This window comes from Oryctolagus cuniculus, chromosome 9 (genome assembly GCF_964237555.1).
Source record: "Oryctolagus cuniculus chromosome 9, mOryCun1.1, whole genome shotgun sequence".
NCBI classification, from domain to species: domain Eukaryota; kingdom Metazoa; phylum Chordata; class Mammalia; order Lagomorpha; family Leporidae; genus Oryctolagus; species Oryctolagus cuniculus.
Genome location: NC_091440.1, coordinates 61568334 through 61592399, shown reverse-complemented (window position 1 = coordinate 61592399; position 24066 = coordinate 61568334). Strand labels below are relative to the sequence as shown.

Genomic DNA, 24066 nt, shown 5'->3' with positions numbered 1-24066 from the left:
GATTTGTCTTGGTTGCCTGTCACATGTGAGTTCAACTATAGGAAAAAGTGTCATAAAAACCTAACACTGTGACAGCCCAGAGTAATTATAATCAAAGAAGCCACTGATGCTTTCAGGACTCCCGTAGAGTCCACTGTGTGGAACATCATGATGAGTGACCTATGGCACAGACCCGAGATGCACAAATCACCACAAAGGCTTCTTCAACCTAGTGACTGGAAATTTCCTTCTGAGCCCAAAACAAGATTCTGTCAAATCAATCAGGCCAGTCCTAGAATTAATTCTAAATTCCTTTTTAGTTGATTCATAATGAATGTGTTGATTTATCAAGGGTATTCTATGGCTATAAATGTATCTTTTATTCTTCATAAAGGACTTCAAATTATGTATATATGTATTTATTTTGAAAAAAATACTACATCAGATGATTTGTGCTTCAAGACCAACAGTACTTAAAACTCACTTGAACTTGATGGTTACATATTTAAAGAAAATACATTTTGTCAGATGGCAGCATCTTTGAAGAAAAAGGTACAAGATATCATGTAAGCTATAACAAAAAAAGTAAATAAAAGACTGGAATTTAAGGGTTAGTTCACTACTGCTGCTTTTATTTCACAAAGAGCCAAGTGATTGAAATATGACTTCTTCATGCAGGGTGTACATTGTACATGTGTGACACAAGAGTATTTGATGCGCTTAACTGATGTGAAAAGCAGTGGCAAATAGAAAATGAGATAATAATGGAGTGAGATTTAGGTGTCAGCAGCCATAAAGCACAAACAAGTCATGAGTCTACAGGGAGTGTACATGAGCAACTGAAAAGTAGACTTTTCCTGATGGGAAGAGTGGTGGTGTAGGCTTAATGCAGTGATTTCTGCCCTGAGAGACTCTGCTAGGTTGAAATCAAGGCAACTGGCCCTGAATGCTATGTGGCGTTTGTGTTCTCACACTGATATTTGAAAGCTAAATATTTGCAGTGTGGGGACGTACCTGGCCATCTCCCAAGACTGTTGTTCAAGCCCCTTAGAGGTTTAGACACTCTGCTTCCTGAGAGCAACCATGGCCTACACAGAAGAAAAGGATGGGAGGAGTTCCTGATTTTTCTAGATCCTTCTTCCCTTCTCATTTTCTTCACAAACACATCCTGATTCCTCTCCTGTTTTAATTCTGAAGCCTGCTTCAGGCTGCATGCGATGCTATGAACCATGAGACAGGCAGCCAGCTCTTTACAAAGATCACCTCTGCCTGAGCCCAGGCACATCTGCTAAGCTGCTCCAGGGACAAACAGCAGTCAGGGTACATTTCTCCTTCATTCTGTTTGGAGGGAAGCAAAGATCACTAAGCACCCAAATGAAACTACTAAACCTTCCGTGCTGTTCAATAGAACACTTTATTCCAAACAGTCAGCAGTGCCTACCAGAAACAGAGACCTGTGCTGGCTAAACTGGACAGCACACACCTTACAAAGCATACACCTAGTACAGATGTTTGCAACGTGGCTGAGACTGAAACATTCATGTACAAACTCCAATCAGGCTATGAGTAAACGCTAAGAGATATAGACTGGGAGTTGTCAGTGTAGAGTTGGCAGGATGGTTAATTTATATGGCAACTTGACTGAGCTAAAGAATGCCCAGATAGTGGATAAGACATGATTTCTAGGTGTGTCTATGAGGATGTTTCCTGAAAAGCCAAGCATTTGAAACAGTAGACCTAGTAAAGACATTCTACCCTCAGCAATGTGGGTAGGCATCACCCAATACATTGAGAGCTTCCATACAGCAAACGGAAGAAAGGCAATTTCTCTCTTTCTCTCTTTCTCTCTTTCTCTCTATCACAATCACTATCACTATCACTATCACTATCACTATCACTATCACTATCACTATCACTGTATCTCTTGAATGTGGGATATCCATCTTCTCCTGCCCCAGACATTGAAACTCTTGGTCCTTGGGCCTTCAGACACCAGGCCTCATTACACCAGCAGCCCCACCTCACCCCGGGTTCTTAGGCCTTGGTTTGAGAATCATGCTGTTGGCTCCCCTGGTCCTTGGGCCTTTGGACTCAGACAAAATTACACCACCAGCTTCCCTTGTTCTCAGCTTACAGATGGCAGATCATGGGACCTTTTGTGCTCTCTAACTGCCAGTTTTCACAGTAAGTCTCCTCTTGGATAACCTATTGGTTTTGTTTGCCTGGAGGACTCTGACTGATACAGCTGGCAGCTGAAGTCAACTGGGAGAGCTTCTGTGCTCTAGCCCTGTTGACCTTACCCTAGTTCTGCACACTGCCAATCTCTCAAACCTCCAGGTCTTTGTAGATGCTTTCCCCCAAACCCTGGCCAACTATAAGAACTTTATTTTCTCTGGAAAGAATTTTCTTGTCCCTCTTGTATTCTCCTACCACCTCCTGTACTTCCCATACCAAAGCATTTATCACATCACATTGTATTCACATATTAACAGCTCCCTGATGAGACTACAACATTGTAGACTAGAAACTATAGGACATAAGATTAAGTTCGCTTTAAATCTTAGCTCTACATGTGACTAGCTACACAGTATTTCATGAAGTTCTTAACCTCTCTAAGTATGCATTTCCTCAGGAAATAATTCTTGCAGTTAACTCTGAGTAGTAATGTCAACTGAATGAAATTCATGGAAATTCTAGCACAAAGCTGGCACATGGAAAGTGGTCTGGAAGTGCTACACATGCAGACAGTTATAATTGTATCGCAAGCTGTTGAACTTGAATTCTTTATTCTATAAATATATTCATTCATTCATTCATTCACCCAGGATTATGAAAACTTGTTCCTTGTTGTATGTCAAATATCAGCATAAGGTTTACATACACTGTGTACTGATGTTCACTGAATGAATACATGAAAGAATAAAAATTCTACTCATGAAGCTTGGGCAGACCATAGCATAGGGTTAGGATTAGGGTTAGGGTTAGGATTAACTTGCTTCTTATATCACAATTCTATTAACTTTGCATTTCTGAGTTGTTCTATATTAGCAATCAGTGTGTGTCTTTACAACTGTGTGTCTGTGTGTGTGAACATACAGGGACTACACATGAAACTCATCCAGCTTCCTACTCAGGAAATAGTGCTCAACCTACAGTGTTCAGCAGTGATTCCCCCTACAAAAGTCAGCCTAAATCCCCACTTAGATCCACTTGTCGAAGGCCACAAGTCTTGAACTGCTGTCACATAACGCAGGTCATAATCCAGAGCTTTCTGCAGCAGGCACACCTTAAAACCACCTTCCCATGTTTTCACTCTGCCTGTGCACCCACTCCCTAGTTTTTATCTTATTATTTATGTGCCTGAAGTTAAAATACATTGAAACAGGGAGAATTTTGGTGGTTTGGTACAATTTAAATTGCTTTTCAGTACCTTATATATTTACAACATCTTATAAATATTTAAAATGATCACAATGATGCATCCTTTGACTCATAATAAATTGTGTTATGTGTAGGGATGATTGCCAAATTGATAATCCAGAAAATTGGAAAACCCCGTCAAACTTTATGACCTGTTGGTCCCCAAGGAACAGTGTCCTAATTACTGGAAAAGCCTGGGCATTAAGTTTAGCTGTCTTGAGGCTGATCCTAATAGATAAACATCCTGAAATTTACCTCTTTGGAAAAGATAAGTAAAAGAAATATGTCCTGCTGTAGAATTTGTCCATTTAACTACATCTTAAATGTCAAATCATTTTCAGGCAGTGTGCCCAGGCATGCATGTGTGTGTGTGTGTGTGTGTGTGTATATACACATATTTTTAAAAGTTCAGAGTGGAGAATCCCAGAGGTAATGGGCAGAGTATGTGAAGCTGCACCACGGGAGCCCTTAGAAAAGATCCTTGAATACCCTAAAGGCAATGGCACTGCACGTGTGGCCCCTGAGCCAGCCACATCAATATCACCTGGGAGCTTAGTAGAACTGAAAATTCTCCAGCTCTAGGTAAGAAAAAGAGAGTTGAGAACCTGTTTCAAAGGAGATATTTCTAAGTGTTAGAATAATATGATCCAGGGACAGCGCTATGGTGTAGCGGGTAAAGTCACCACCTGCAATGCCAGCATCCCATATGGGCGCCAGTTCGTGTCCCTGCTACTCCACTTCCAATCCAGCTCTCTGCTATGGCCTAGAAAAGCAGTAGAAGATGGCCCAAGTCCTTGAGCCCCTGTACCCACGTGGGAGACCCGGAAGAAGCTCCCGGCTCCTGGCTTCGGATCAGCACAGCTCCAGCCTCTGCGGCCATCTGAGGAGTAAACCAGGGGATGGAGGCCCTCTCTCTCTCTCTCTCTCTCTGCCTTTGCTTTCTGTAACTCTGCCCTTCAAATAAAATAATTAAATCTTTAAAAAAATAATAATAATATGATCCGATCTGAGTATGCTGTTAGCAGTAGGAAACATAGGTCAGAGAGGAAGAAACTGAAGGCAAGTATGCCCGAATAGGATGGTGAAAGTATTGATTGATTAGAGAGATTTTTGTTTATCAAGTCTACGATGCCACTGATTGTGAGTCCCACCACTGCTTTGTTCATCTCTAGGAAGAAAATTCTGCCAACTAAACAGTAACATAATGCTTTTTATCACCACTTGGACTGTCTTATACTTGTTGAAAGGGTTCTTTTAGACTCATATTGCAGATTTTTATCATATATAACACTTGCACATACATAAAAAGGAAAAATCAGCAAAATAATTTGAGTAAGGTATTCCTAATACTTTTTTCCATTCAAGATCGTACTCTTCTAAAGTACTTTCCATTCAAAAACCATCTAAAATGTGAATGGTGCATGTTTTCCTTTCAAACTGCTCCACTGTTGCTCCTGGGACTTTTCTTCCACACAACTGATGCCCATTCCCCAAGGCTGGATGCACAGGCCCACACTATGATGGCAGCCACATGACTGCTCAGCAGACAGCAGAACTACACAGTGCATCCTGACTCTGTAGATGTCAGAACATGGGAGGTGCAGAAAAAATCAGTACAGTCCCAATGAGAGCTCGCGCTGGCCAAAGGCAGTAATAGGAATAATAGGAAGAAGGGAAGAGAAGCCAGTAGCACTTCAGTAGTGGGTATTAAAGTAAAGTACGGGTAATAAATTAGAATTGGGGAAAGGGGAGAGGCAAATGACTCTGAAGTTTCCAATCTAAGTGACTAAATGGATGGCAATGCTCCTAATCTTAGTAAGAAATTCAAGAGAAGTGGTGGATTTTAAGAGCAGGAGAGGGGCCGGTTAATGCTTTCACCTGAAGCGCCAGCACCCCATATGGGCACCGCTTTGAGACCCGGCTGCTCCATTTCTGATTCAGTGCTCTGCTATGGCCTGGGAAAGCAGTAGAAGATGGTCCAAGTGCTTGGGTCCCTGCGCCCGTGTGGGAGACCTGGAAGAAGCTCCTGGCTCCTGGCTTCAGATCAGCACAGCTCCAGCCGTTGCAGCCAATTAGGGAGTGAACCAGCGGATGGAAGACTTCTCTCTCTCTCTCTCTCTCTCTCTCTCTCTCTCTCTCTGCCTCTCTCTGCCTCTTCTCTCTCTGTGTAACTCTGACTTTGAAACAAATGAATAAATAATAAAAAAAAAAGAATACAACTGCAACCCTTTAAAAAAAAGAGCAGGAGGAAAGAAACGGATACAAGTAAAATAAGTTTGATATCAGACTTTTTGAGTTGGGGAGGTCCCTGTGGGATATCCAGGGAGGGAGAGATGATCAGGATGCACAGAGGAATACAAATCAATCACTGATAGAGATTTAGAAGGTCATGATTAAAGAGAAATTTTTTAAAGATTTATTTTATTTATTTGGAAGGTGAAGTTTCAGAAGCAGAGAGAGGGAGGGAGGGAGGGAGAGAAAGAGAAAAAGAGAGAGAGAAAGGTCTTCCACCCACTGGTTTACTCCCCAAATGGAGCATGGCGGTTCTTCTGGGTCTCCCACACAGGTGCAGGGGCCCAAGCACTTGGGCCATCTTCTACTGCCTTCCCAGGACATAGCAGAGAGCTGGATCAGAAGTGGAGCAACTGGAACTCTAGCCGGTGCCCACATGGGACGTCAGTATTGCAGGTGGTGGATTTACCCACTATGTCAACAGTGCTGGCCCTGAGAAATTTTTTTTAATTAACAACATTTAAATTGTAGTTGAAATCCGGAGGATGAGTAATATTTTCCAAGGAGAGAATATAGAAAAGTTGAAGAAAGCTGGGGACAGAACAAAAATAAAGGAGAAGAATAAAGCCAAGAAACAGCAGCCAGAGAAACAGATTAGGTTTAGATTATGTTTACACATCTTATGAGTGCCTCAAAGACAAAAAATGTCCTATGCACACTCTGAATAGCCAGGGCAACCCCTAACCTAGTAATTTTTGTGGAACTAACTTGGAATTGGTGGTGCAAAATCCAAAAAAGTTGAATACTTTAAGATGAAGGAAGTGGTCAAGGATACTGATTGCCTTAGCTGACAGAATAAAATGATCAAGGGGCCAGGGGACAGAGTTAACTTGCACCACTACTAAAAACTTCATTTCATAGATGAAGAAAGGGAGGCCTACAGATGTGAATGGACATGTCCAAAGCCAACCCCCGGCAGACAGGTGAGCCAGAAGTAGGACACTGGTCTCCTGACTCTTGTCTTGGGCTGTTTCCTCTACACCAAGCTCATTTGGAGGTCAACCCCAGATCGACTCCTAATGAGCAAGCCCAGCCATAAAAACAAGCTGTACTAATGGCCACTCAGCAGAACAAGAGAGAACACAGCAGGGGTCTGGTATCAAGTGTCCATTCCAAATTTTGCTCTAAATCTAAACGTGGATGTGGATCTTCCCTGTGAAAGAAACTATTCAAGTGACTTGAATCTCTGGGCACACCTTGAGGTAGAGTTTTCTCTAACTCCAGTTAAATATAATGGGACAAAAAATCATGCCAAGGGCAGGTGAATACAGAGCAGGCTTCCCTCTGTATTATGGTATCGTTAACTAGAAAATTTGCATCAGATTCTATATATAAGGGAGTAAAATTTGAATTCTGTGAAGGCAGAACAAACATATCAACATCATTCTATATCAACATCATTCTCTAGGCTGACAATCGGCTCAGCTGTATTACTGGTTTTTCGGTGGATGATCTTCTGAGAAAATGAATGCTTTCTCAAGATTAATGACTTTCAAACAGCAGAACACCTGAGAGCACCCATCCTTCAGAGATCTTTGGGGAGGCAAAAGTCAGCTGTGTCCTTCAAGTTCAAAATTCTCTGAGAGGCCAGCCCTGTGGCTCAATAGGCTAATCCTCTGCCTGTGGCGCAGGCACACCGGGTTCTAGTCCCAATTGGGACGTTGGATTCTGTCCCGGTTGCTCCTCTTCCAGGCCAGCTCTCTGGTGTGGCCAGGGAGTGCAGTGGAGGATGGCCCAAGTGCTTGGGCCCTGCACCCGCATGGGAGACCCAGAAGAAGCACCTGGCTCCTGGCTTCGGATCATCGTGGTGCGCCGGCCGCAGCACACTGGCCAAAGCAGCCACTGGGCGGTGAACCAACAGAAAAGGAAGACCTTTCTCTCTGTCTCTCTCACTGTCCACTCTGCCTGTCAAAAAAAAATTCTCTAAGAGAAATGGTGAACATGACATTTCCTATATTTCAAAACTCAGAACTTCCAAAGATCAAGCTTCACAACTCATTCACTTCTTTGTGATTCTTGCAGGTCCAGGGGGTCGGCAGGATGACACATGTGTGGCCACAACTCCTGTGGCTTCTGTGTTTTCATTAATAGACACATGTACAGCCATGTGAAGGTTTCCAGAAGCCCTCATCTGGCAAGATGACTAACGGGGCTTTCCCACTGACATCCCAGCAAAGGTGCCAGAAGTCTATTTGTTCCAGATCACAGCCCTGGGACATGATCCTGACAGATGACCCATCTTCCTTTGACAACCTACGTGACTCCCCCATGTGGGATCCTCCTCTCCTCCACAGTAGTAGACACAGAAAGGCATACCTGGACCTCAAAACCAAACAGCGTCACAGCAAATGTCAACCTTTCTATAAACCAGAAAGTGAATTTTTTTCTTCCATTATACAGATTGCTATTTTCACCACTTTTTATATTCTTTGGCAAAAAAAAAAAAAATAGGAAAATCAGATAGGGTTGATTTAGCTAGAATTTGTGATCAAATGAGTTCTGAATGGGTTCAAAAGCAGATGCATACTTACTGGCTGATTGCTGAAAACCATCAGACTTTCTTACAATGCTGGCCAAAGGAACTGAGGGATTAGGTGATGTGTTTGGTGATGGCCTCTGCCTAGTCAGAGCTTGTAAAAATACTCTGAACTAAGAAATACAGACTCATCATTACAGAACACACACTCACAAAGGCAGACAAGATTTCAAACTAGAGATAAAATTCATACTACCACTGACACAATCCTAGTCTATTAATAATTTCCCCCCTTTATTTTGGCTTATGATGAGAAGACACAACAAGAACCTTTTTTTTTTTTTTTTGACAGGCAGAGTGGACAGTGAGAGAGAGAGACAGAGAGAAAGGTCTTCCTTTGCCGTTGGTTCACCCTCCAATGGCCGCCGCGGCCGGTGCGCTGCGGCTGGCGCACCGCGCTGATCCGATGGCAGGAGCCAGGAGCTTCTCCTGGTCTCCCATGGGGTGCAGGGCCCAAGCACCTGGGCCATCCTCCACTGCACTCCCTGGCCACAGCAGAGGGCTGGCCTGGAAGAGGGGCAACCGGGACAGAATTCGGCACCCCGACCGGGACTAGAACCCGGTGTGCCGGCGCCGCTAGGCGGAGGATTAGCCTAGTGAGCCGCGGCGCCGGCCCCACAACAAGAACCTTAATAACAGAAAGTGAGAGCACAGACTGCCCTACTCACAGAGTGACCCTGGGAAAGTCACATAACCTTTCCGGGTTTAAGTGTCTTCATAAGTAAAAGAAGTTTGAACTACAGTCCCTCTTACATATCTTCCACTTCTACAATTCCAAATCTGTGATGGAAGGAACACTGGCTGTGCACAAGTTTAACAGACACATAGTGAGGTATGTCTCATAATACCAAAATAATTAACCTTTCAACAGGAACAGGAGCTTAGATAACTATGACCCTGGGTGTATCAGGAACAGGATTTGAAGAGTTGTAAAGATATAGAGCCTGCCGAGCAGGTCCCTGGAAGACTGGATCCATCTCTCTAGTGATGCCAAATCATATTTTCTAAACAGTGTCGTGTGGAATGGAAACTCTTCTGGGTATTAAAAGGTTTGAGAGGCCGGCGCCGCGGCTCACTAGGCTAATCCTCCGCCTTGTGGCGCCGGCACACGGGGTTCTAGTCCCAGTCAGGGCGCCAGATTCTGTCCCAGTTGCCCCTCTTCCAGGCCAGCTCTCTGCTGTGGCCAGGGAATGCAGTGGAGGATGGCCCAAGTGCTTGGGCCCTGCACCCCATGGGAGACCAGGAGAAGCACCTGGCTCCTGGCTTCGGATCAGCGCGGTGCGCCAGCTGCAGTGCGCTGGCCGCGGCGGCCATTGGAGGGTGAACCAACGGCAAAGGAAGACCTTTCTCTCTGTCTCTCTCTCTCACTGTCCACTCTGCCTGTCAAAAAATAAAATTAAAAAAAAAAAAAAGGTTTGAGAGATGCAGAAAGTCAAGTAAGTTATTGGACTGCAGGCAATCTCAGAGTCTTTCTTGCATGGCACAAACAGAACTTTCTGCAATGATGGGAATGTTCAGTATATACACTTTTCAATGTGGCAGACATTACCTAGAAATGACTATTTAGCCCTTGAAATGTAGCCACTGCAACTGAGAAACTTCATGTTTTATTTATTTATTAACTTCTAGTTAAATAGCCAGATAAGGCTGGTATCTACATATGAGACAGTCCAACTTATACAATACATATCTATAATGTTAGTGCATGTGACATTTGCCAAACTTTTGGGGGCATAGAATTCTGCTTTCAAAGAACTGGAATTCTTTGCAAAATTATTTGGGGAGGCCTAGACTATGAGCCACCGGCTAGGTGGTTGCAGCCCCTAGACAATTCTAGCTTTGATATTCTAACTAACCACTATAGGCATCAGTCACCATCCAGCAAGAGAAACCAGGATGCCCTCTGTTCTCCATGCATGACAATGTCATCTCACAACTCAATCACATCCAAATTTCCCAAGTGCCAACAGACGCTCCATGCTTCCCCATACATTAAATCCACACAGCAGGTCCCAACCAATAGTAAGCAATCAGCTGTTTCTTTGCATCAAACATAAACCTACTGCTACTGGGCTTTACAGCTGACCGCTGTTAGATACACTGCAAACCATGTGGTTACCACAAAAACCCAATGCTGTAGGTAGAAATCTAACTTATAGGCGAGAAAAGTGGGGATTAGACTACTAAAGTGACTTTGTTGCTCAAGGCCACACACTTAGTTAAGGACACTTAACCTCAAATTTCAAATTATATCTCATCAATAACTCTATCCTTTTGAATTGAATAATTTGAATATTTGCTAAATGTTTAGGTCCTTTTAAAAATATTGAATTAATACATACTCAAAATACTAGAAAAAATATACATATCTGATAAAGATAGTTTGTTTTCTAAGGCTTGCTCACACATAACTTGAAAATTATAATTAATTTTCAAGCAATGTTTAATGATAATGGAATAAAAGATGCTAGCATGATTATTCACAAATACATGTAATTCCTGTTAGCTAGGAACATTTCCACCAGATCTGGAAAAATTATTTGCCTCTCAACTGAAAAATTTACATTGGTGTGTAAATCACCAACTACAAATTACATTCACCCAATTATTTCCCCTTTCCTGGGTAAGCAATCCATTTGATGCTTCTGAGTACCATTCATTTAGACCACAATAGCACACACAACTACTCATTTCTGCATCTAATTCAGGCTTGACTCTTTAAGAGGCAGCCTGTGGGCCAAAGTCCTTGAATCAATTTGTTGTCCTATCAGAGACAAGTGCATTCGACTTTGACCTACACAACTGTAGAAATCAAGGTTTTTCAGCAGAATATTGTTTCTTGAACCATCACTTGGCCTTGTAGGAAATTGCCTGGAATATGTTTCTATGACTCAGCACTCCAATACCAGCATTGCCAAAAGTAGACAGTGTAGGACCTGAAACAGTCTGTCAAGGAGACAGCCCTCTGCAAATTATACAGGAACTGCCAGCTTTTTTTTGTTTTTGTTTTTGTTTTTGACAAGCAGAGTGGACAGTGAGAGAGATAGAGACAGAAAGGTCTTCCTTTGCCATTGGTTCACCCTCCAATGGCCACTGTGGCCAGCGTGCTGCGGCTGGCGCACCGCGCTGATCCGAAGCCAGGAGCCAGGTGCTTCTCCTGGTCTCCCATGGGGTGCAGGGCCCAAGCACTTGGGCCATCCTCCACTGCACTCCCTGGCCACAGCAGAGAGCTGGCCTGGAAGAAGGGCAACCGGGACAGAATCCGGCGCCCCGACCAGGACTAGAACCCGGTGTGCTGGTGCCACAAGGCGGAGGATTAGCCTAGTGAGCCGCAGCGCCTGCTAAGAACTCACTGTACTCCGTTTGGCTCTTTAAATAACTACTTTCATCAAAATACCTACCAGTCATTGTTTTATCTGTAATAAATTTTATATGTTTAGGGGCCTATGTTGTGACTCAGTGGATTAAGCCACCACTTGCAATGCCAAGCGTCTCATATCCGAGTGCCAGTTCAAGTCCTAGCTGCTCTGCTTCTGATCTTGCTTCTTGCTACTGAGTCTGGGAGGGGCAGCAGAAGATGTCCCAGGACTTGGGGCCCTGCTACCCATGTGGAAGATGAGGTTGGGGTTCTGGACCTCTGGCTTTCACCTAGACCAGATCTGGCTGTTTTGGCAATTTGGGGAATAAAACAGCAGAATGAAGATTTCTCTCTCTCTCTCATCACTCCCTCTCTCTTTTTCACTCTGCCTTCAAATAAACAAATAAATAAATATTTTTCAAAAATTAATTTTATTAATATAAATATTACTGGACTTTATCATATCATGCCCTGAAAAAAAAAAACTACAGTTTTCATGACAATACTGGAAGCACATATGCCACCTATGATATCTAAATGATTCCAAAAAACCTAAAAGAAAAGTGGAAGGTGCAAAATGAATGAATGAAGAACAAAAAGTTGGCTATGGGAATGGAATTCACACTGATGCCTGGATGGTCAGGAAGAAGTCTGGAACAAACTGACCAGGCACATAAATGGTCTGAGAAACCTCAGAGAGAAGATGAGTAAAGTTCCCATTCCTCTCAAAGGCACTGTGGGGAAACAGGGAATGTTTTGGGAAGGAAAAGATGGGCTAGAGGATTGGGAGTTGGGAAGCCCTGAGTGGGGAGAGGAAGTAAAAGAGCTCTGAATCTAAATCCATTTACACGCATGAGAGTGGGGGAACTTCGCTAGATCACCGCCATATCTTACCACCTGGGGCCCTGTTAACATCACAGATTCCTGCTCCCCACTCTAAGGGCCTAGGAATCCTGTCTTCATCAGGCACTTCCAAGTAGTGCTCCTTGATGGGCATATTTAGGAAGCAGCACTAACATTAAATGGCCCTCAAGGGAGGCTGACAGACTGCAGCTTGAATTCAGACTCATCTGCTCACCAGCTCTGTGACCTTAGACATACAGGCGACTTTCTGAGCCTTTTTTTCCTCATCTACAAAAACAAGAGTATGTTTATTTCCCACGCAGATCTTCCAAGAGAGGTATTTTGATTATCAACCCCATTTTACAGATAAGGAAACCAAAGCACAGAATGAGGAGTGCAAGAGCTCCAGCAAAGACATGCTGCTGGGTACAGAGCAGACTTGGCATCAGAGCAGAAGACATCTGGCTCCAGGTGCTATGCTCTTAGCTGTGACACTGCTTTGCCTCTCTTCCTGGAAAACAACACTGTGCTGAGAAAGGCAGGAGGGATATTTCCCGACAAAGCACTTCGTGTTCATTCTTATTCACGTCAGGTTTTAACTGATGCTCCTCTTATGTAAGTTTCTCTGCAAACTAGCCAAGTTTACTCAAATTAATTTTTGAATCAAGCTTTTCTTCCCCAAGATTAATAATTTATGAGAATCAAGCCATGACTCCACCTGGGAGATGGTTCAGGCATATTAATGCTTCAACAAACTCCTTGACGAATAATGGCACCACAAGTGGTAGAAATGAATATAAAATCAATTACCCATAGTCAATGGCATGAGTCCAGACTTAAGTCAAGGTTGCTGGGAGTCACCCCTACAGACTCCCTGCCCCACAGGCCTTCACCTCCACATGACCTTCTAGAACCTTGCAGATACCTCAACATATTCCTGGGCTAGAAATTTGCAATCTCTTTGAAATCAGGTCTTTTAGCTCATTTCTGAAGACACTGCAGTATACATCAAAATGAAGATCTAATCACCTGCTGTTTCAAGGAGAATATTTATTTTACTGAGATGTGGGAAATGATTGTTTCTCATTTATCATCACGCTCTGCACCCCAGGCAGAGAGGAACATGCATCCTGAAAGATAGGACATGACACCAGAAACTAATTCTGAATTTTCTGTTTAAAAATACATTTATATACTACATAAGATAGAGTCTATTGGGGGCAACTTTTTAAAAGCGCTTTTCAGAGTTCTGAGAAAAAGCAAGAGTAGGAAGAAGAAAGAACAGCTCAACTTTGTAGACCAAAGAAAACACAAACATGTTTAAGTAAAGCAAAGTAGAACTGAGCAAATTAAAATAAGCGACAGATGGAGGTTCTGTGTCATCATAAAGAAGACAACAACCTGGAATCAAATAAAAGGGACTAGATAGGGACCCATGAAGTAAGATTCAGAGGACTTTTGTTAAGTCTGCTTTTATGAAGGGCTAAAAATCCCACAACTAGACAACTAGATAATCTTCCTTTTTTTTTTTTATTTAAGATGAGTGTCTAATATAGGCAGTCTAAGTGTTGCCTTTCCTAACATACTTCTTAAAGAATCTGTCTCCACTGACCCATGAAGCCCTGTGTTCCATAAGCTGTGGATGATTGGAACAGGACCAGACATGCCAGGTGAGCCAATCCAATGATGGGATGCAGCCAAGCTGTTTCTCTAGACTTAGAACTAAGAGATAGAGAGAGATTAATCTTCTGTGAGAGGGTGAGAGGGTGAGAGGGAAGTTCAAGTAGAGCTGGGATTACAGGAGGTAACTTGTCAGCCAGAAACTATGGGGGAGAGGTCAGGAGTAGATGGGCTAGGGGAGCCAAGCTGAAGAAAAGAAGAAAGCAATAGGGACAAGTAAAGGAAACTATAAGGTACTCTTTAATCCTGGTTCTAGAATTTCTAGTTTCAACTTCAGTGGTCTGCCCATACTTTGTTTCTTGTTCTTAAGGGTCAATAAAATGGACCATCTTATTCTTACCTCGGATATTTTTTCCTTGAACTTGCCTCAGAGATTTTATATTTCTTGTAACCAAAGAACCTTATTCAAGTGAGTATAAATAAATGCAGCATATCTTGATATCAGTAGGAAACTTATACTTGGCATAAAAGTCAACTTCCAACTATCCTCAGATTTCACTCTGTGGGGAGCAACTGGGAGCAATTCGGACTAGACTAAGTTACTGGAATTAAGACTTATTCTATGCATCTGCTCTCCCACAATATGGCGCTGGGAGAGGAGGAAACAGCTTCTACACAGCTGCCTCCAGTTCAACCAATAAACTGTAGGACCTGCTCCTGATTGGAGGAGAGCAGCGTACTCGGCGTGTGGGTAGCAGAGTTGGGATTGGTGGAAGAGGACTATAAAGGAGGAGAGAGACAACATGCACCGGGAACACCTGAGGAACATCTGAGCAGCCCCCGAGAGAGCAGGCCGGCGGTGTGCCGCTCCCCCGCGGAAGTGGGGAGAGTGGCAGGGGGAACCGCCCTTCCACGGAGGTGGAAGGGACGGTAGCCAACCCGGGAAGAACCAGCAGAAAACCCGGGGAGGGCCGAGCAGACAAAAGAACAGCGCAGGGTCCTGTGTCATTCCTCCACGAAGAGGGGGAGCGACATCGCTCAAGGATTTTTTTTTTCTGGCGATAGAGAACCAAAAGAATGCCTTGTTCTCATTCCTTCCCAGATGTTCTGCCTTCTGGAGGTCTTAAACCATTCCATTTGAAATATTTAAAAGTGGCTTCCATGGTTTGTAGTTCTGAGTAGTGAGTTTTCTGCCATTAGGGATATGAAGACCAAGGTCAGTTGATCATCAGGCAGAGAGGTGCAGAAGATAAAATCAGGCACCAGAAGCCTGGATCACCTGTATCTCCTAACCTTCAGATTCTAGAATCATCTTGGCCTCTTTCTGTAGATGGCAAAGAGCCCCCTCTTCTATCACTCTCTCTGCAACTCTATCCTATTTCATCAGCCTCATCATCTCACCCTCACTTAGTCCCTCTTAAGGATAACCCTCAAAATTTAATAATTTCATTAATAGGTTTTATTAATAAAATTAACCAATGAAGAACCCTCCAGAACGGCCAGCTCCTTAACCTACATTCATGTCTCTAAATGCGGCCTAGGAGAGTACTTCCTGTTGTTCAAACTATGCCTCACTGGTGGCGCCTGTGGAACTTGGTCCAAAGTAGGAGAAAGTTGAACACAGATTCTGATAGGATGTTGGGAAAACAGAGCCTGTGTACAAAGGGACACCTGTTTGGAGAGGTAATGCTATTTTGGGGAAGGTTGGCCAGGATGTGGGAAGAAAGGTGACAAACTTCCAGAGGTTAATTTCAGTTTTTCTTTTTTGCCTCTAGTTAGCTCTGAGAATTCAGGACCATGGAGACAGCCAGCCCAAAATCTCCAGAATGAAGTTTTCACCTGCCTTCAGCCTAAATCCTATTTTTCAAAAAAGCATCCCCTTCATACTCTCATCTCCAGATCTCAAGATTGAATGGGTTTGGCATTCTTCAAGCCTGGATAGTTGAACGCTCCACTGTGGAAGGATTCAGAGGAAAGAGTACCCAATACACCAGGAAGTATCCCAGGGTCCAGCATGTGGAATGATGGCATGATGGATGCTTCCTTTAAGTTGGGCACCAATTGTGTGTGGCTTCACTGTAACGCAATAATGTGTCCAATGTGCTCCCCACCGCAGCACCCAACACACACACAATGAATATTCATGTTCATGTTACATTTTTAAGCATTAGGAAAAATAAGGAACCTCTGCAGTTTCATGATATATTAAATTCAACCTATCTACCAGGAATGATTGCCCAACAAATTTTCATTGAAGTTATCAACAAGAATTCTATAGGGGCTCCTTCTTCAATTTCATTCCAATCAGACCTCCAACTCAGGTATGCACACAGGGCTAAATCACAGTTCCGCACTCAAAACATTTCAAAGGAATGCAACATCCTCTCTTTGTTCATGCGTTCAATAATTTTCAGCTTTACTAACCAATTTTCTAAAAAATATGAGAAAGTTGTTTCCCTCCTAGATCTCGCCATATTGCCACAGTCACAAGGTGTCCTTATACTCCAAATTCAACATAGCATAATATTTGGCAATACATGACCTACATCCAAATGAGTTATAAAAGCAAAGCACCCTGTAGGAGTTCAAACAGTAAGTTGAGTGTTGACCAGCTGCCACCTCGTGAAAGCAAAGGGGATCCAAGCTGGATTAAAGAGGTCCAATCTGACAACTAAGTTATAAAAGATCAGTGGAGTCTGACTGCCATTTCCACTATCAGCCTGAAAGGCTTGCAGGGAGTCACAACCATTGCAAGCCTAAAGAATTAGGTCTGGAGTTTTCCCGGCAACTCAATTACAGCATGCAAATTTTCCGCGGAGTTGACTTCTCGGCTATAGGAGCCACGCACACGCTCCTTTGGGCTTTTTGCACGAGGAAAACATTGTTGGGAAAGGGGCCTGAGGACCAACCACTGGAAAGTGCACTCAATAGCACTTTGGTTGAGATAATTGCTGCATTTTTTTTTTTAAATTGTAGGCTTTGGACGCGACCACAAGCAAAATTTGTGACAGACATTTGACACTGAGAAACTCTGCCGTGTTTGGGTGAAACTTTTCACATCCCCCCACCCTCAAAGACTGGTTTATTGACTAACAAAGGAAAATTATCTAAAACCACAAGAGTATGTTAGCCAAGTCTTCTCTTTTGTCATAGAGTTCTCTTGCTAGGCACCAAGGTTTCTCATCGTGTACAGTACACACTGCATGGGGTGACAGCCCAACAGCCCAGCTGTGCAATTTCAGTGTTTGCTCTGTGGACACAAACACACAGACTTGCAGCAAGCTGCCTCATGCACTGTGGACTCAAGGACCCCAAACCCCACCTAGGATCTTTGAGGCTACCTTCTTGTCCTCAAGACAGCAAGTGCAGTCTAGAAGATAAATTGCAGCAGGAACAGTGCAAAGGACACATGTCCATCAAGTGGGAAGGATCACAAGCCAAGGAAAATAAAAGACAGCTTGCAGAGGCCCTCTCCTAGCCCACAGGCATTAGGAGCCCATGATATCAGTTAGCATAACAAGGATCTAATCAGAAGAACTCAGCAGAGAGTTTAGACAGACCCCTGGGAGTCCCGTGGATCCTGCCAGCTGGCAGACGCTCCCCAGCAGCTGCACAGTCAGTCCCGGCAGGCCCTCAACAGTTCCTCGGCACTTGAGGAGCTGACTTCCTGAGCAGACTTCCCTCCAAGAAGACAAAGCTTCCCTGCCTCCTAGCCTCTGAATGATTCCACTCTATTATAAGGATGGCAATGCACATATATTCAATCTGGAATCGGGTTGAACTTGGCTCTACCATTTCCTGGCACGGAACATCCAGGATGCTTTTATGGCTTGGTGCCATCACACACACACACACACACACACAAAAAAAAAAAAAAAAAAAACCTGCAGTACTACTGAGCTCCTAGGGTCCTTGAGAAGATGAAATGAAGTGATGTAAGCAAAGGTGCCTCACATAGGGACGTGCACCCTGTTTGCCCTAAATGAGAGTTCATGAACACATCAATTACCTTAGCAAATCTGTCAGAAATCATGCCCCAGATGCTAGGCAAATGAGAACTACAAAAAGGGATGAAGCATTTTTCTTCCACTGGTGAGTTTATAGACTAGTTAAGGAAGTGATATAAACACATGGTAAGATAAATGGAAAGCACTGAACAGGGGAGGCATCTAGCCTAGAGGTCAAGATGCTGGTTAAAACACTCACATCCCTATCAGAGCACATGGGGTCAAAATCTGGCCCTGGCTGCTTACTCTAGCTTGCAGCTAGTGCACATTCTGGGAAACAGTGGTGATGCCTCAAGTAACTGGGTCTGTGCACCCATGTGGAAGACCTGGATTAAGTTCTCAGCTTCCAGCTTCAGAATGGACCAGTCCTGGCCCAATGTGAACATCTGAAGAGTGAACCAGTAGATGAAAGCCCGCCTACTCTCTATCTTGCTCTCGCTCTTGCTCTCACACATGCTATCTCACTTGCCTGCTCCTGCCTCTTAAATAATAACAAAAAGATTCTTAAAGCACTGAAAATGGAACTGCATGACATCCAAAAAGGATCTATATGGCAAGTGCCCCAGAAATCTTCAAGCAAGGACAAGGACAAGCATGGAAGTAGAAAAGAGGGGAATTTTAGCAGAATCACAATGGCTGAGGAGGCTGAGGAGGGTTTTGATGAGCTAAAAAGACATTTCAGGTGGAGATAGGATTATATTAGTCTCCTATGCATGCATACAATGCAAATGGGCTCTCCAAGGGCCCAGCCCAATTGTGCTTGAATAACTATTAGAACTGGAGAGTAAGCCCAGTGTGAGGGAAAGAAGAACGTCCACTTATGACCTCCAGGCTTGTGGCCTTGATTCAGTCCAGAAGAGAGAATATGTACAGTTTCCGAACCCCAGAAAGAGAACAGAAGGCCAAGGTAATGAAGAAAATGAAGCATGTGAAGAGATAACCATCTGTGCTTGCTGAGTTAGTCTTCCTTCCAATGTGTAATTACGATTCTAAGAGCTGAGCTGGCCATTTGGAGAGAGACGATCCAGGTCAAGCAAATACCCCACAATGGAGTAGGTCCACCTACAGACCACGGCCTGTCTCTGTGTGGTTTTTCTCTTAAAGGAGATGGGTGGTTGGCAGCTTAAAAGGAGGTACTTGCTCCATACGTTTTAATTTGGTAGGAAACACCAAATTCACAAGTCTGCAGCAAAGTCTAAAGTGACGCCAACCACTTCATCCCTAGAATAAAACATATGGCTGTATTATTTTCTTTTTGTAAGAAACATTCAAGAGTTCAGGGCTGGAAAATCGTGTGTGGGCTGATGGCTGATGGCATAGCCGGTTATTATGCAGTGACTCACGGTAAATTTCCACAGCTACCACACCTTAAAGTTAAACTCACTCAAGCCAGACAGTAAACTATTAGCAGACATATTTTTGTCACCATAATTTCTAGTCTTTTAACTAATTTTTTTTAAAAAATCTGCAGCATGGCCAGTTTTATAAAAGTCCTAGAGTGCTTTCTTTCTGACATCTGTGTTTAGGAATATTTATCCTTTCAAAAACAACACAAAATAAAAACATGCCCCTGGGACATTTTTAAGAACTTTTTCAGCTGACCAGCTTGGTCAACCAGCAGAATCCTGGAGCATTGGCTCAGTCATGTCAGCCAGCCCGAGCTCCTGGCCACAAGGGAGACTCAGCGAAGGAGTCTCGTGGTGTGATGGCGTCTGCCCCAGGTGCCCGAAAGGAAATCGCTTCGTGGTGAAGCCAAGCAGGAGACGGCACCACGCACGGAGGCAGCCCAGGAAACAACACTCGAGACTTCTAAGAGAGGCTAGGGCTCCAAGGAGGAGCTGCCCAGCTCTCCCCCAGCCCTGACACACAACAAAGCAACTGGGGTAACGCTGCTGTCTCAAGTACAGCCCACCCTCCTCAGCCCATGTCCCGTTTGGGTCACCTGTGTTAACAGACCACACAAACCCGCCAGGAACCTGAGATGAAATCACACGCACCTGTGCCCAGGAGCCCAGTGCTGGAAGCCCCTGTTTAACATAAATGTGTGTTCTGGGGCTGGTGCTGTGGTGTAGAATGTTAAGCCTCCACCTGTATTACCAGCATCCCATATGGGCCCCTATTTGACTCTCAGCTGCACCACTTCCAATCCAGCTCTCCGCTAATGCACCTGGGAAAGCAGCAGAAGATGGCCCAAGTCCTTGGGCCCCTGCACCCACATGAGAGACCCAGAAGAAGTTCCTGGCCCAGCCCCAGCCATTGCAGCCATTTGGGAAGTGAATGAGCAGATGGAAGACTCATCTGTCTCTTTCTCTCCCCGCCCTTCCATCTCTGCCTTTCAAACAAATAAATAAATCTTAAAACAAAACAAAACAAAACGCCCCACAATCAAGTGTTCTAAGAACCCCTGAGAGGCTCTAGAGAGATTCAGGATGGAGGCCTTATTATCACTCCTGAAGCTACTTGCACCTCTTTATTTATGTTCAATTCACTTTTTTTTTTTACAAAGTTATTCCCTTTTTTAAAAATTTTTTTTAATTTTATTTTTTATTTTTATTTTATTTTTTTTGACAGGCAGAGTTAGACAGTGACAGAGAGAGAGACAGAGAGAAAGGTCTTCCTTCCATTGGTTTATCCCCCAAATGGCTGCTATGGCCGGCGCGCTGTGCCAATACGAAGCCAGGAGCCAGGTGCTTCCTCCTGGTCTCCCATGCAGGTGCAGGGCTCAAGGACCTGGGCTATCCTCCACTACTTTCCTGGGCCACAGCAGAGAGCTGGGCTGGAAGAGGAGCAACCGGGACAGAATCCGGCGCCCCAACCGGGACTAGAACCTGGAGTACCGGCGCTGCAGGCAGAGGATTAGCCTACTGAGCCGCGGTGCCAGCCTTTAAATTCTATTTTTAAAAAAATTTATTTATTTGGAGAGAGAGAGAGAGATCTTTTATCTGTTGGTTCACTCTCCAAAAGGCCACATTTGGGCCAGGCCAAAACCAGGAGTCTGGAATTCCACCCAGGTCTCCCATATGAGTGCAGGAGCTCAAGTACTTGGGTCATCTTCTGCTGCTTTCCCATGCACGTTAGCAGGGAGCTGGATGGGAAGTGGAGCAGGCAGGTATTGAACACATGTGCAGATATGGAATGCCAGTGTTGCATGTGGCGGCTTAACCTGCTGTGCCACAACACCAGCTACTCTATAGTTCAAATGGTGTGCTATGGGGTCAGTGAAGGGGAGGGTCTTTTTTAGCTACTATGTTCAGCTCTTTGTCTCTATTTCGAGCTTGGGGTTTCACACGAATATATGCATTGTTCAAACAAATGGATGAGACAGAAATAATTTATCATATGTCTGTTGCCCATGTATTCCCATCTTTAATACCAGCAGGGTCTCACATGTGTTATGAAATTCATTGCTAGAATAAGATCCCTCTCCTTGTTTTCATGCATTAACTTAATGGAGCAAATGATTGCTTAGGGGCCCTTCAAAAACCCTCCTCATTTGGGAACCAGGCTGGCAGAGTGGTGGGATGACCTTGATCGTGTGGAGGCGAGCCAGAGGGCTTCCTGTCGACCACGGCCAGCCAGAGGAACCGCATCACCCTGGCAGAGGCTGCTCACAGGAGACGGGGAGGAGGCTGACTGGAGGCTGCAGACAGAGAGCAGAGTCTCAATCAGGAACACAAACTTGTACACCCTTCAGTCATTAGCTCCTGTAAAGGGGAATCTGACGCAGATTAAGGGTATGGGGAAGTCAGAAAGGTGAGAGCAGAGGCCACATCTGTGCCTTGCTCAGCTCTTGTCCTGCCAACCAAGCTTGGACACAACATGTAGGCACTGAATGAAAGTTCCAGAGCTGAGTTTGGGGAGGAGTGGACTGGACACTGCAAGCAGACAGACAGGGAACGAGCCACACAAACCAAAGTGGCTGCCTCCTACACAGGGTTGGCAGCATGCTCTTCCCATTCAAATGTCAACCATGGGTAGGATGGGTTAGCTGAGTAGGACCACCTTGTGCTAGGAAATCCCATACTAACTTAGTGGGTTCCTCTAATTTCTGATCAGTGGTGCTCCACTACAATAAGAACCTAGATCCAGGGTCTCCCTAGAAGCCCAAAACCCCATCATGCCTTGCTTACCCACCTTGCAGGCAGCTGCTGGCAAAGAGAGGGTTTCCCTTGCTTCTCTTTCATTCTCCTACGAAACCACTTCCTCCCCCACCAACTGTCCCATCCTCCTGACATCCCCTATGCTGTGCCCCAATGACAGTTTCAATGTTGTTTAGACCCATATTAAGACTTAGGGGTCTTATTATCACACAAAAAAGATCCCTGATCACTGATTGGTCCCCCAACCCAATTCATTCTGCTTTTCCCAAATGCTTGACTGCATCTATGCGCTCTGAATCACAGCTGCCACAGCTCCTAGTGAGAAGAGGGAGGCTCAGCAGTTCCCTGTCCTGTCCTCTTCCCTTTAACCTTCTAGAAAGCCCACCTGCTCCACAAAGGCTCCCCACCACACAGACCACACACACTATATCACCTACATGTGGGACATTTTCTCCTGCAGTTTGTAGACCCAGTTATGCTAATTAGTAGGTTAATCTTTTTTTCTTAAGGTAAAAAGGAAGTTGGATGAATGGAGACCTCACCTGAAAACTGGGAGATTTTGAGTTCTCAATCATCTCACGGTGGAGAAAACACTTTGACTCTCTGGGTCAATGGACATCTCAGCAGCCTTGGGTGAGTAGGAACAAAGTATGTCAGAGGAGCATTCTCAGTTGCTGACCCTTCCTACAATAGGCACCCAACAGCTCCATTTCCTGTACTGTTCCTAGGCTGAGCAGGCATTCTTGTTCGTGGTCCTCTTCCTTCCCCTTCTTTCCCTAATCTGGACTATTTGGCACCTTCAGCATTTATTTAAAAAAAAAAAAAAAACTGAAGCCTTAGACATTCCAAACGTCAATGCTCATCCAATAAGCTTGATGAATATCTACTCTGAGAATGCCTGAGGGCCAGCTATGTATCATAAACAGTGTGAACCTGGAAGGAATGAATATGTACCTGGTGTTTGCAACCAAGAATTCTTGTGACTTCTCATCCTAACTTCCATACATAAGAGCCAGAACATTTAATAATCTCAAATAATATAATTTGATCCAACCTAGCTGAAATCAAGAAAGCAATCCATGGGTTTACACATCTGGATGCATTGGATTACAGGCAAAGGTGCTTATAATGTCTCAAACAAGGTCATCAGAACTCTGCCTCTGTCTCCATCTGCTGGACAGGTGTTCTCCAAAGGTGGGGAGACTTGCCAACTCCAAATCCCAGTGGAATGAGGACTTTCTGATGATCCCAACAGAAATATCCTTGGAAGATTCTCTAAGGTTGGGTGCCCATTCCTCTATCTCTCCTGAATCATGAGGCCTCCAGTGTGGCAGGGTGGACCAGGCTCAGGTTGTGGAAAATTCTCCATGAGAGAGAAGTACCCAGTTCCTAGAAGGATGGAAGCAGGGATGCTGGAGAGGCAAAAACATCCATTGTCTCCTAAACTACCCTGAGTGAGCATTGCAGCAACACATATCAGACAGGGATGCCCCCATGCACCCCAGGCTCACCTTCAAAACCTCCAACACAGGGTAAAGAAAGCCCCGAGGCCGTGGGCTAGACAGGCAAAGCATAACCACGTGGCACTCAATTTCACTCTACAGTGGGATCAAGCTTTTCCAGCTTGGAGGAGCTAAGTACAAACAGCCTGAGACTTTACAGCAATCATCAAAATATTTCTATGACTCATGAGATAAAGAGAACAGCACAGGGAAGAGTCAAAAGTGACACTGAAGTTAGATTGCAATCACACCCTTTAGTTCTGACAAGCCACTGACAAAGTTTCCTGCTGAGAGCATACAAATTGACTCCTCTTTCTCCACAGGGAGTAGTGATGAGCCCCAAGCAGATTATCACCTCTAGGCATGATGAGATGAGCTTTTCACACTCAGGTATCCCAGCAGCAACCAG

General features: G+C 44.3%; 1 long non-coding RNA gene across 1 annotated transcript in view; it reads right to left on the bottom strand.

Annotated features, from left to right (window-relative positions):
* Positions 1-22911, bottom strand: part of LOC127492122 (uncharacterized) — a 67011-nt gene extending 44100 nt beyond the window's left edge. The window contains exon 1 of the long non-coding RNA XR_007921195.2: positions 22698-22911. This is a non-coding gene — a long non-coding RNA (uncharacterized lncRNA). The remainder of the gene's footprint in view (positions 1-22697) is intronic.
* Between the last annotated feature and the right edge of the window lie 1155 nt (positions 22912-24066).